The following is a 12260-nucleotide window of genomic DNA, read 5'->3' as shown; positions in this document are numbered from 1 at the left end:
GGAAACATTCTAAATGCACAGAATATTCGAAAAATGATTTCCTATTCTTACTTAATATATCAAGTTCGGTATACAAGGATTCTTTCCCCTTTAACAAGTAATAATCACTTGACAAGAACAAAGACAGGAAGAAATGAATAGAATTTCGCTGACTTTCCAGTTAATTTACCAATTAACTCTGTACAGTTAATATTGACGTTGCATAAGCGAACGCGACCTATTATTCCACGTGTCTCTTCAAACATTTCGCTCGCAGCGGAACGGGATCGCTTTTAATCCGGGCTTCAGTGAAAAAAAATATCGATTTTACTGCCGGTCCGCGTAAATATCCCAATCGTGATTGAAACTCGCAGTTACAAACGGCGCCCGATGAATCCGAACCCCGGAGGAAGAAAACGAGAGGTTTTTTCCGGCATCTAACGTTCTCCAGCACGACGTAACCACGTTTTTCGTTTACGTCGATTAAATCCGAGGGCAGGCGGCGCGGACCGGCCGCGGGAAATCTCGGCCACCCGATAAAAATAATTTATCTGCTGGCCGCTCTCGAGAGTAAAATTCTTGTAGATCCATTTCGCGAACGCTCGCTGCGAGGAACGATGGAATTCAAGGTGCAGATACGGTAGTTAACAATCTGCGACTGATTTTTCGGATAGTGTCTCGTGAAAGTGTTTGAACTTCTATTTTATTTTATTTGATTTTATATTATTTCATTTTATTTTATTTTATTTCACTTTATATTATTTCATTTCATTTTATTTTATTTCACTTTTTATTATTTCATTTTAGTTTACATTATTTCATTTTATTTTATTCTATGTTATTTCATATTATTTTATTTTATTCTATATTATTTCATTTTATTTAACTGTATTATTATTTCCAAGAGAATTTATTATGCTCACTATTAGAAAAAAATTTCGGAAGATACTAGTGCATTCGCACCTCAACTCTTTCGCCTCGAATACTGCACATAGGTACCACAAAAATTTTAAATTACTGGAAAGCCAGAAAACACTCTACAGATAAAGGAAAATTACCACACGAATCTTTGCTTATGGCTGACAGCTTAAGTGTTAATTCCTATTATTATTGCTGAACTTATTTCTTTCACTGAAAACCTTGAATTATACCTAGAAAGCAGCTGTTCCTGGCTCTCTTTGATTTCAGGGAGAAATACATATTCAGGAACGGAAGGATACGTTTAGTGTTAAAAGACACACAACAAAACTACGAGATCAATGATGAGATAACACCAATCAGGACATAAATAGCTAATTACTTGGGTAATTCTCAAGCACACCTCATTGAACAAACTCTCTCAACTCGGATATTCATCCGACAAACAAGGAACAGAGTACCCTTTGTTTCGGCGAGACCGTTTTTTCCCCGCTATTGTCAGAATCTGATGAGGCTTCGTTATGATATTCGACCTTACGCAACCGATGCACCGTGTTACACCCTATTCCGGGACAGGTTATCACAGAGCGGTGTTATTACGCTAACAATCGCGGCGTTAATTTCAGGCACCATTGTAATAATGGGGGCCTACTGTCAGATCTTCCGCATTCCGACATTTGTAGAGCGAGCCGCACAATTAGTGCAACTGTGCGAACCTGCGGCGGCGTTGCCGTGTTCTCGTCGTTAACGCTTGCTTAATAAATTAGATGATCCACGCATTGATCTGACTAGCTTTCAAAAGAAATTTAAATTTAAAAGGGAAAACAGAAGGATTGTTAACACGTTGATCGCCATGGTGATCATCGACGACTGGAGCTTTCAAATTACTTGAAAATAATTACAAGAAGAATATTGACATCGAGTAAAAATGTATAGTAACATAAGTAACTAAATAATAGTGTACCTTCACATTGAAACTATAAGACAGGACAAATATTTAAATTGTGAGAGAGATGTTTAATGAAATTTGTGTATTCGTATCAGATACACAATTAGGAGACCTTTCGAATCTCAGAAAACGTGTTAGTTTAGTTTTTATAAAAAATTGGGGATAAGTCATAGTAATTGCTCGGTGGTTTTAATGTTACCGAATCATTGATAATTAATTTTAATACTATTTATTAAAATACTATTTTAATACCATTGTCAGAAGAATAAGTAATATACAGGACGCTGAATATTCTCGTGGCGGTCAACGTATTCAGCAAGCAGGATTTCATTTTATTGGATCATTACTTGAATAGTGAATAATATGATCCTTTTCTTTATTTCTTTTATTCTTAAGAATTAAGATAAACAAAGCTTCTTTTTACTGAAATTTATTATGTAGAGTGAGAGTCAGATCGAATAAACTCTCTCTACATTTATTATACTGCAAATTACATTTCTCACTTTCCATTTCTAATTTGCGAAAGGAACATTTAAAAATTTAGGCTTATTAGTTTTTTCTGTGGAATTTTGGGTATACAGAGTGTTCCATTTCAATTGGTAAAAATCTATGATGTAAATGGAGGTTTAAAATTGGGAATTTAGATAAATTGACTCACAATTGAAAGTTACAGCTACTGAACAAGCATTCGGATTAAATTCTATAATTTTCTCTCGTCCGTAAAACAGATTTTTATGCAATTTGAAAATCAGAAATTGTAATTCTTCAATTCTTTCTGTTCAAATTATTATCGGAGAAAATGTAAAATCCTGTCATCTCTTGGGTTTCATTAACATTTCCGTTCAATTGTGTCCCATAAATTCGAGGTTACCGTGACTACATAAAATTTGCAGTTCATTAACTGCATCTTCACGGTCACGACTATTCCAATTAATGCTTACGATGATTACTTATCGTGAGAACTGTGACGTGTTACGACAAGGATTACGTAGAATTCGGGTATTACATCAGTAGCATCATATACATTGTTACTGAAGCTGCACATCGCTGGCCTAATTAATCTAATTGCAACGATATTGAAATATGATAGTCCTTTGCACAGGGGAATCCGGATTTCGAAGCAGTAGGGCCTGGTAGAAGCTTATCACAAATCTCCTTCGCTTCTATTAATTGCGTTGTAATTAGACTGCGGGTATTTTTGAGAGTATCGAGTACAATGCGGTAATCTATAGGAACTAGGATCGAAAAGAAACAAAGTTCATACAGATGAAACTTGATGAAAAATTGTCTTACGTTCTGGTGAAAATGTTTTGTCTGTGTTTAATTTGAAGAAAGTGAATGTTATAAACCCAGAAAATTCGCAGTCGATTAACTCAGTTGATTCGATTTATCTTTGATTATATTCTTAATGAAAAACTTGATGAAAAACTGTCTTGCGTTCTGATGAAAATGTTTCATCTCTATTTCATTTGGAGAAAGTGAATGCTATAAATCCAGAAAATTCGTAGTCGATTAAATTGATTTGGTTTACCGTTAATTATAGTCATTATTCTATTATATCACTATTAATTGTGATATTCGATCATTAACACTTTCCCTGCTTTCCCTTCATTATTCTCCCAATTCTGTCGTAGATTATATTATTCTTGTAGCTTCGTCTTTCACTATAGGCTTATAATTACCTGCACCTTATTTCTATTATTCCTTCACTTTGTCTTTCGTTGGTTCATTCACTCTTCCTACACATTGTTCTTTGTCCTCCGACGATCTTTTTCTTTATCTACAGCATTGAACCAGAGTAGCGAACAACCCTGTTGGCACCTGCAAAGTCAATACTCTCCTTCCTCTTACTGCCAAGCAGTGTCACGCTGATGTTGAGAGCTGCGGAAACACTGCGAGCTAGCACTCTGTCGCTGGTCGAGGAACTATCCTGACAAAAATCTTATTCGAAGCTCGTTAAATCTCATTTAACGCTGAACTATAGCTACACATCGACGGAAACGTGGAACTAATTTTTCCTGAAAATATGTCGCGCATCACCGTAGGAATACTTTTTCAAATATTACTTCCATTTCTGTCCAATTCTGGTTAATTATACTTTACACGGTATAAATAAAAAGCAAATATCTTTGAAGATATTAACACTAAAACTGCTAGACGGGTTAAAACGAGTTATATCTGGTTTCTTCATTTCACAATTATCAACCCTTTGCACTCAAAAAATGGCTCTTAGTTACCATTTGATTCGATACGATAAAATTATAAAGTTTGATGTTTAATATCGAACTTTATGCAATGCATCACTGTGTCAAATATCCAAGTAAAATACTTTCGTCCCTTACTTTATCGATTAAATTAGTTAAATTAGTTGCAATAAACATCGTTTATATTTTATCAAAGAAAGTTGAATGTTTCTAGCAAAAGACTTTCGAATGCAAAGGGTTAACATTTGTTTTCAAAATCGATGTCGCCAATATGGCATGCTCGTTTTTTCTGAGTAGTGTTTTTTACGATCGACAGGTATTGTATTTATTATTCTTTACAGTATTTCTATTTAACAAAGCACATTAATTTCTACAAATTTTTAATACCCATATATTTATTATAAACCACCTATAGAAAAATAACTTTGAAAATATATATATATATATATATATATATATTTGCTTCGACTAGTTGGTATTATCGCCAAACAAATGTGCCGATCGTACAGGGTTAATCTTCTGACTTGCGCTTTGTGTCGCAACCGCAAGGCACAGCGGCAATGAATGAACAGTGTCTGGATCCAAAAGAAACGATCGGTTAGCCCGAGGTCTCGAAAGCAAATACCAGAGTCTGGGGCGTGGTTCTCGTCATAACTCATCGTGCTTGTCCGGATGTTCCCTTCCAGCAGTGGGCTCGCACGACCGAAACGCTTTTCGCCGTGAAATCCGATCAGAATTTCGGCCGGAAGTTGATGGATGCTACCCCGTCAGTTCGACGAGCGGATGATGTTGACTAAGCAGGCCATTCGAACGAGACCCGGTTGACATTCCGCGTCGAAACCTTCATTGTCGCTCTACCCGTTCATCGTTAGCTGCACGCACAAGTTACCCTTTGTCTGGCCGACACCGGAGAAAGCGATTTCGACACTGTACCACTTGTCCGAGAAATCCGACTCGACTGACAATTATTCTGTTTCATATCGTACCAGCTTTTTTTCGTGATCAGTATTAACAGTAGAACTACCGAGCATTTCATCCTTTGCACTCTGAATTTCTATTGCATTTTCTCCTGGACAACTCTGTATTATTACGATATCTTGTTTGAAATGCATTTGAAGAAACTGATAATTTGTAGAGAGCAGTGTAAATGATCTTTCTTACTAATAATATTGGAAATATTAATATAATCTATTGGGAAAATATCTTGAAAAAGAAGCACACTTGTGAATAACACTGATGTCGAGCCCAAAGGGTTAGTATGATTAATATGTAATCCCTATAAAAATTATAACAATAGATCACTTTCAGTTTCTTTCGATATTTGATACAGAATTCCAATGAAATGATTTATTTCCAAAATCATTTCAAATATTCAATGCTTTTAAGATGCCAACTATTACTGGTAAGGTAGCTCTAGTGTTAATTGAGTAAACTATAATAATTTGATTTGAGATTTGAGGTCACCGGTGACCTCCGTGGTATTTAACGTGTTAATTAAGAATTGATTTCACATTTTTCTATCGAGTAGGTATGATTTATCGTAATTCAGAAATCAATGATCGCATTTGTTAAGGATATGTCCGAGTTATGCCCGCTTCACACAACTTCCCGCGTAAATCCCAACTTCCCCGAAGATTCTCTCGCCGATTCTCCCAATTAACTTTCCAACAGCTTACCGGGGAACCCCGAATCGCTCGGTTCATAAATTGAACCGGATGCAGCCTCACGATCGATGGGAAAACGGCACGCGCGGGATGCTCCGGTAGCAGAAGGAGATCATCCGTCTCGGCTTTCTTCGAGAGGAACAATCATCTTGGGTCGGCGTAGTTTCATTTGACTTTCATGACGCGGGCAACAATATTGCCGATGTTACTTGCTGTTTTAGAAAGTTTAACCCCTTGCACTCTGTTGGTTCTTCATAATGACATCCGCATTACTTGTAGAATTTAGTTCGGAAATTAAAGAATGAAGTGTATACTCATCACACACAGTATGAATGCATCTAGAATATGTTCTAACGAAAAACTAGAGCAAAATGGAGAAGAAGTACATGTTTATTTGAGAATAAAGAATTCATCGTTGGAAAGATAGTATGATTTCGAGTTTTTAGGTGACGTGTATAGTTGTTGAACGCAGTCAACTGGTTAAGGTATTGAACATGTTCGGAGTGCAAAGGTAATTGCGTATTCTTCGTCTGTAATGCAATGTTAATGCTGTTTTCTGGACAAAACTCAACTTGAAAAGTATGAGTGATACAAAACGCATGGTGGTTATATTCTTGTCTACATTACAGGGATATTATCAAGTTTTCCCAACGTCAATGAATACTTTGACATTCGGTTCCGAGTCCAATAAACAGAGAAACGGGATTTATTCGTACAAAGTTGTTACTTTCCAAGTAAAAATCATTTCGTATAACGGTTACTCAGCAACACATTTAACCTTCAACCTTCGCTACGCGAATACTCGAATTTCGAGGTTATGTCCACACTGTATCGTTCGAAAATTTCCGCTAAATAATCGACACGCGGCACCGCTGTGTTCCGCGCGGAAACCGCTCTTCGAACCTGTTATCGATTGAAAATTAAAATTTCACCCGCTCACGGCCACCTTCACGTGGAAAAGGTGAACGGCTAACTTTCCTTTTATCCGCGCCGCCGAGGAAGTTCGGCCGTGCACGACGAAGAAACAACGTCGGCTAACTTCCAATTCCTGCTAGGAATCTTTCTGACCACACATTAGGGGCTCGAGTTTCCCTCGAACAAAGGAACTTCCCCGACGAAGTTTCATGGATGCGTCGTTTCGGCGAGACTGGGCGAGCCGGGATATTAAGGCGGCCATTTTTATGCGAGGGTCCCCGGGCGAGGACCGTCCGAGGCTTTCAGGGTCTAATTGATTTTCCATATTCTAACCATTCACGGTGTAAACCGTACTCTTCGCTATGAAACTCGCGTCGTTGTTGTTGAATTTATAATCTAGCCCTTTGCGCTTGAGTGCCGACGCAATGGCGACTGCGAGCTTTGCTTTCGAAAATCGAAAGCTGCGGAAGAATGATTCAGTCATTCGCATGACAAGTGATTTTCCTTTTATTTAGTATTTAAGACTTGGGTGTATAATTGAATTTCTTTAAGAGTTTTTAGAAATTTAAACATTCATCTGAGTAAAGGGATATGGTAGTTTGATTATGGATTAGAGAAGATTTAAGAAAGATTAAAGTTTTTTATGATATGGTTGTGATGTTACGAATCAGTATAGTGGAAGAAGGAACAGCTAATTATGGATATAAAATTGAATGTTTGGAAACTCACAATTCGTGTAAAGGGTGGATATAGTTCGATTATGGGTTGGAGAATATTGGGGGATTAAAGTTTCGTTGTGATATGGTTGCAATGTTACGAATGATTACAATGGAAGTAGGAACAGCTAATTATGGATAGAAAATTGAGTGATGATTCGGACGCAGGATTGCAAAGGGATGAAACTGTTAGCTATCTATCCGTATTCCCTGGGCAGGACTCCGAAAGTAATTCGCCCACGTCGGAGTTCGCGCGGCAGGAAAACTGAAACTAAATGTTGAAAAGGAAAACGGGGAGAGGAGAGGCACTTAGACGTAGCTAATGTACTCGGACAAGATGCGTCAGCAACGACGATCCGGGAGAGCGAGACTAACGCGCGAAATCAACGAAAATTAGACGTCGATGACTGCGATTTCCGGACCGACCGCGTGCAGCGGCTCGTGATTCTAAGACATCGATCATTCGACCGTGTTTCACCTGCGACCGGGATTCTCAGGTTCGTAGATAAGGACGCAGGAGGATTTAAGGAAACCGGAGAAAATAAAAAGTTGTTTAAAAAAAAAAGAAAAAAATGTAGATGAAACGCGAAGAGAAAACCAACGTGATAATAACGTACTAAAGTGGACCAACGCCGAAGCCACACACGGAAATTCTAAAAAAAAAAGGGTCGTAGAGTTAGATGGACTCGCTTGAAAGTGTTAGAAGTATCTACATCGCGTTAATCTTTCGGTCTGTCGAACCTTTTTGTCACTAGTGAACGAAAATGTGTACGGAATGTGCCAGCCCTGCGGTAGAAAAGGAATATAAGAAACTTCTTTTCTAATTAATTCCCTTGAATAACATGATTAGAACGAAATATTCCTTAACGCGTTTGTTAGAAGCGTTTCAGTTCTTGCAGAAGTGGTTTCAACCTCAGAAGATGCTGATCAGTGGATCCGAACTGTTAACATCTCCGGAGGTGTCACTTTAATCGACGAACGCATTGAGTAATAAGTTAGTTTTGGCTTTCTCGAAGATTCATTTGAAAAATGGAGAAAAACGTGTTGATTCATTGCTCGTTCCACGGCGCACTCTATTCGCGTTTTTTATTTGACGCGATGCATAAATTCTGTCAGATGGCGGAACGCGATACGCGGGCTCTCTAATGGTGTTTCAAAGTTCATTCACCGTGGCAAATCTCGATTTTTTATTCGGAAATACACGGATTACCTGTCCCCTCGTTTTTCAGTACTGCGCCACTGGAGTATCATGTTTTATTGAGTTCTGAATTTCATTTGGAGCGCGCAGGGGGCACCGGATACCCCGTCCCCGCGGAAATTGGCCGCGCCGCGTTTCGCCGTTTCTATTAATCCTGTCACCCGTTCGAATTTTAGTTACATTCATTTCATATAATAAATAAACTTGGGCGTGACGTCTGTTGGTTTCGTTTGATCTCTGATTTATTCGAAAATATTCGAGATACGCAGTAGCTTAGCTTGAAACCTCTCGAAGCCGATGAAACTAATGTACAGGGTGTAAAGGAACGAACATTCATGGCTCCAGGGAGCTAACCTATCAGGAGTGGACGTTTCTGAAAGGAAGCTCGCCGCGAACATTTTTCACGACACACGAAATTGATATTACGATTTTGTTTCTCGCATCTATGTGTACACTAAAACGTAGACCAGGTTTAACGATGTTAAGAGTCTATTGTCACTAACGATACTCAGGAAGTAAATAATCGATCACTAATAATGTACTCTCCCGCTGGGGGAATGTAGGAATTGACTAAAACGTGAATAAAAATAAACATAGAAGTAACAAGAATGTCACCCATCTCACTTCATTTACAAGCAGAATCGCGACGCGCGAAAGGAAACATTTACCATCCATCGATCTCATCGCTTGCAGACATACATACACAGATCTCGAAAGGTCCACGGAGGAACGTTGAATAATATTAGCTAAGTCTTAACCGAATAAATATAAGCGACAACATTTACTGTACCGAAGGGACAACAATTTCATTTATCCTGTACCTCGGAGGGAACTGAAATTCCGAAAAATCAACTCTAACTTATTACTCAACCGAATATCCTACAGTAATGTACAGGGTGTCCCAGTTTATCGGGGAGGCCTCTTGGCGGTGGGTTCTACACACTAAAAAGAGTTTATACAAACCCAATTCGATCCTTTTTTGGGTTATAGCTAGTTTTATGTTGGTATTCCTGAAACTCCATCTATCTATTTACTAACATATTTCAATGTCTGTCGTAGAAACTTGTATTTTTATTCTGTAAAAATTCTCTTCCTACTATCTCCCGTCTGACTAGACGCGACTCAGAAACAAGGTCAAACAGAACACATTAGCTCAGGATAATAGTGGTGTAATTATTTCTGGCTCCTCGAGGAAACTTAGTAAAATATTCTTGGATCAATTAAGTACTACGGATTTTGAGGATTTTTGTACAAAGTTAGGTTTCGATAGGTTTCGTAGCGTCTTATTCTATGTAAACTTGAGTTTTTTAGGATTAGTCAATTGCATTCTTGAGTGGAAGAAAGTTGTGTGTTGCCATTGGTCGAGAGTGTATATTTCCTGTTTTAGAGTGGAAAATTGTCGAAAGTCTAGGTTCGTTTCGTCATCGTCGTGATTTATAACTATTTGTTTGGTCTTTACGGTTTCGGGATTTTTTTTAAATGTTTTATGATGACCAAGATAAAAGTTAGCAAGATTTCGGATTGCTCGCGCACCTGGTCAGTAATTACAGCGTTATCCTAAGTTGATTAGTTTCTGATTCGAGACGAGTAAGTCGGATGTAACACTTAATAACTTGGAAATACGAGTTCGACCACTATTACTCTGAGCCATGTATCTTTATCGAAAAATATGAAATTTGATTAGAACTGATTATCTATTTAAAATACATTACATAACAATATGATGTTTGAGTTTTTCAATATATTTCACTAACTTACCTATGTGTTAACATTAGATTTACGGAACGAGTCAATTTGACTCATATTGAAACTTATAAGCATTATTTGGTAAATGAGCCGATTTTCATTAAATTACACAAATATGTATCCTAATTGTCTACTCTTAAACCTCTAATTTCTAAGATCTATTTGAACAACAATTTTTCTAAGAACAACAGAACAAACTACTGTAAATGTCAGTAAATCTAGCATCAAGCATTTTAAACATCCTTGAATTATTTGGTACTCGTAACTATGAGTATTCGAGGATAACTGATAAGTTCCACCATCATAAGTCGATTCTTTCTTTCATTCTTATAATCGTTATAAGATTATTTCTTATAATATTATATTATAATTATATAGATTCGATCTTATAATATCTTTCTTACATTATATTTTAGAAATTCCTTCTCTCTTCTTTTTATCTACTTCTAAAAGGTCTCCCCGATGAACTGGCGTAACCTGTGTACAAGCAGAACAAAGAAACGTTAATCCGATGATTCCGTTTGAGTTAGAAGCGAACGTTTCCTCTCGCTTCGCACTCGACTTTAGCTGCCCGATTGACGGATGGTGCTGCCGTACGTACCGTAGACCACGACTACGTCGGCTACAAACTGTATGTCCGCGTCAACAACGACCTCTCCGTGCGTAGAATTCCTAGATCGTAAAGTTCAAACGAACGGTCGATGCCGAACGGCTAACCCTAGTTAAGCGTAGCGCGAGAAAGAGAACTTTTATCGGCTTTAGTTTTTACGTACGTGTACGTATAAACGCTGTCTACAATGTTTATAGGTGAGACACACAACTATGTAAGTAACCACCGCCGCGGGATTCTATGTATACACGCGTCGGCATTTATACACACACTCGGTGTAACCGCTGAACTTCCTTTTATAGGACGTTTTCGACAAAACTACATACCAAAAGCTCCGATTGTTACTGCGCTGCTACGTTTTGTATTTGTAACGAAGTCGAGGGACTTCCGTGGGACGCAGTGGCGTAACCGAGGTGCCCCAAGAAAAGTTCACCATGAAAATAGCTTGAATCATTCGAAGTTTTCTCTTTCGAAAATTTTAAATGATGTTTAATCAATCTTTGATCTGAAAGCTTCTCTGCGTTTATTCTTTACATTGTTATTTCACATTGTCACTTATTCTATTGAAATAATCAATGTAGAGTAATTACAAATGTTTTCAATCAATTTTCAATCTAAAAGCTCTCCTGCGTTTGTTCTTTATTTCATTATCTTATTCTGTCGGAATGATTAATGTAAAATGTAAAATTTTACTAAATGTAAATTAGACAAAAATGTTTGAAGTCTTTTGTTAAGTCGCGCCGATGAAGGAAATTTTCAAGTAATATTTATATTAAAGAAATAAAATCTCAGGCATCGCTTACAGATTGCAGTGTGACTGTAATTGCGAAGTTTCTCGATTAAAACGAGCCGTTTATGCCACTGCACCACCGCCGTTTCTATTTAGCGATAACGTCAGGCGACTCCTGGTTTTCGTTCCCCACACTGTACAATATGTATGATAATTTTTTTACATTCCCCTAGATCGCTGCGTACAGGAGGTTAACGCCTGACCAGTGAGCTTCGAGAATTCTAATATTCTAACGTTCGCTATTGTGTAACTAATGAGCTTTCACGTCCGTACTGCGCTCGCGATTACATGTATATTTTTTATCGAACGGAGATAACGATTTGTGTCGCGCGTCGATAAGCGTATACGCCGCCCCGTAGACGAGTGAATCGGAGTTTCGAGTTTTTCCGTGGGCGTGAACCCCGCCCACTAGTACCGTGCAAGGACCAATTCGTTCGTAGACCAATATATTCACTAGGTGAATTATAATTATGATCAATCTTGTAATTATAATTCACAGTTCAATTATGATCTCCATAATTCAATTATGGATGATAATTAATCGGTGAATTCGTTCCGGATTAATTGAGTA

Source organism: Nomia melanderi, chromosome 3 (assembly GCF_051020985.1).
Source record: "Nomia melanderi isolate GNS246 chromosome 3, iyNomMela1, whole genome shotgun sequence".
Classification (NCBI taxonomy): Eukaryota; Metazoa; Arthropoda; class Insecta; order Hymenoptera; family Halictidae; genus Nomia; species Nomia melanderi.
The sequence above is the reverse complement of the archived record's forward strand: the minus strand, read 5'-3'. Positions refer to the sequence as shown.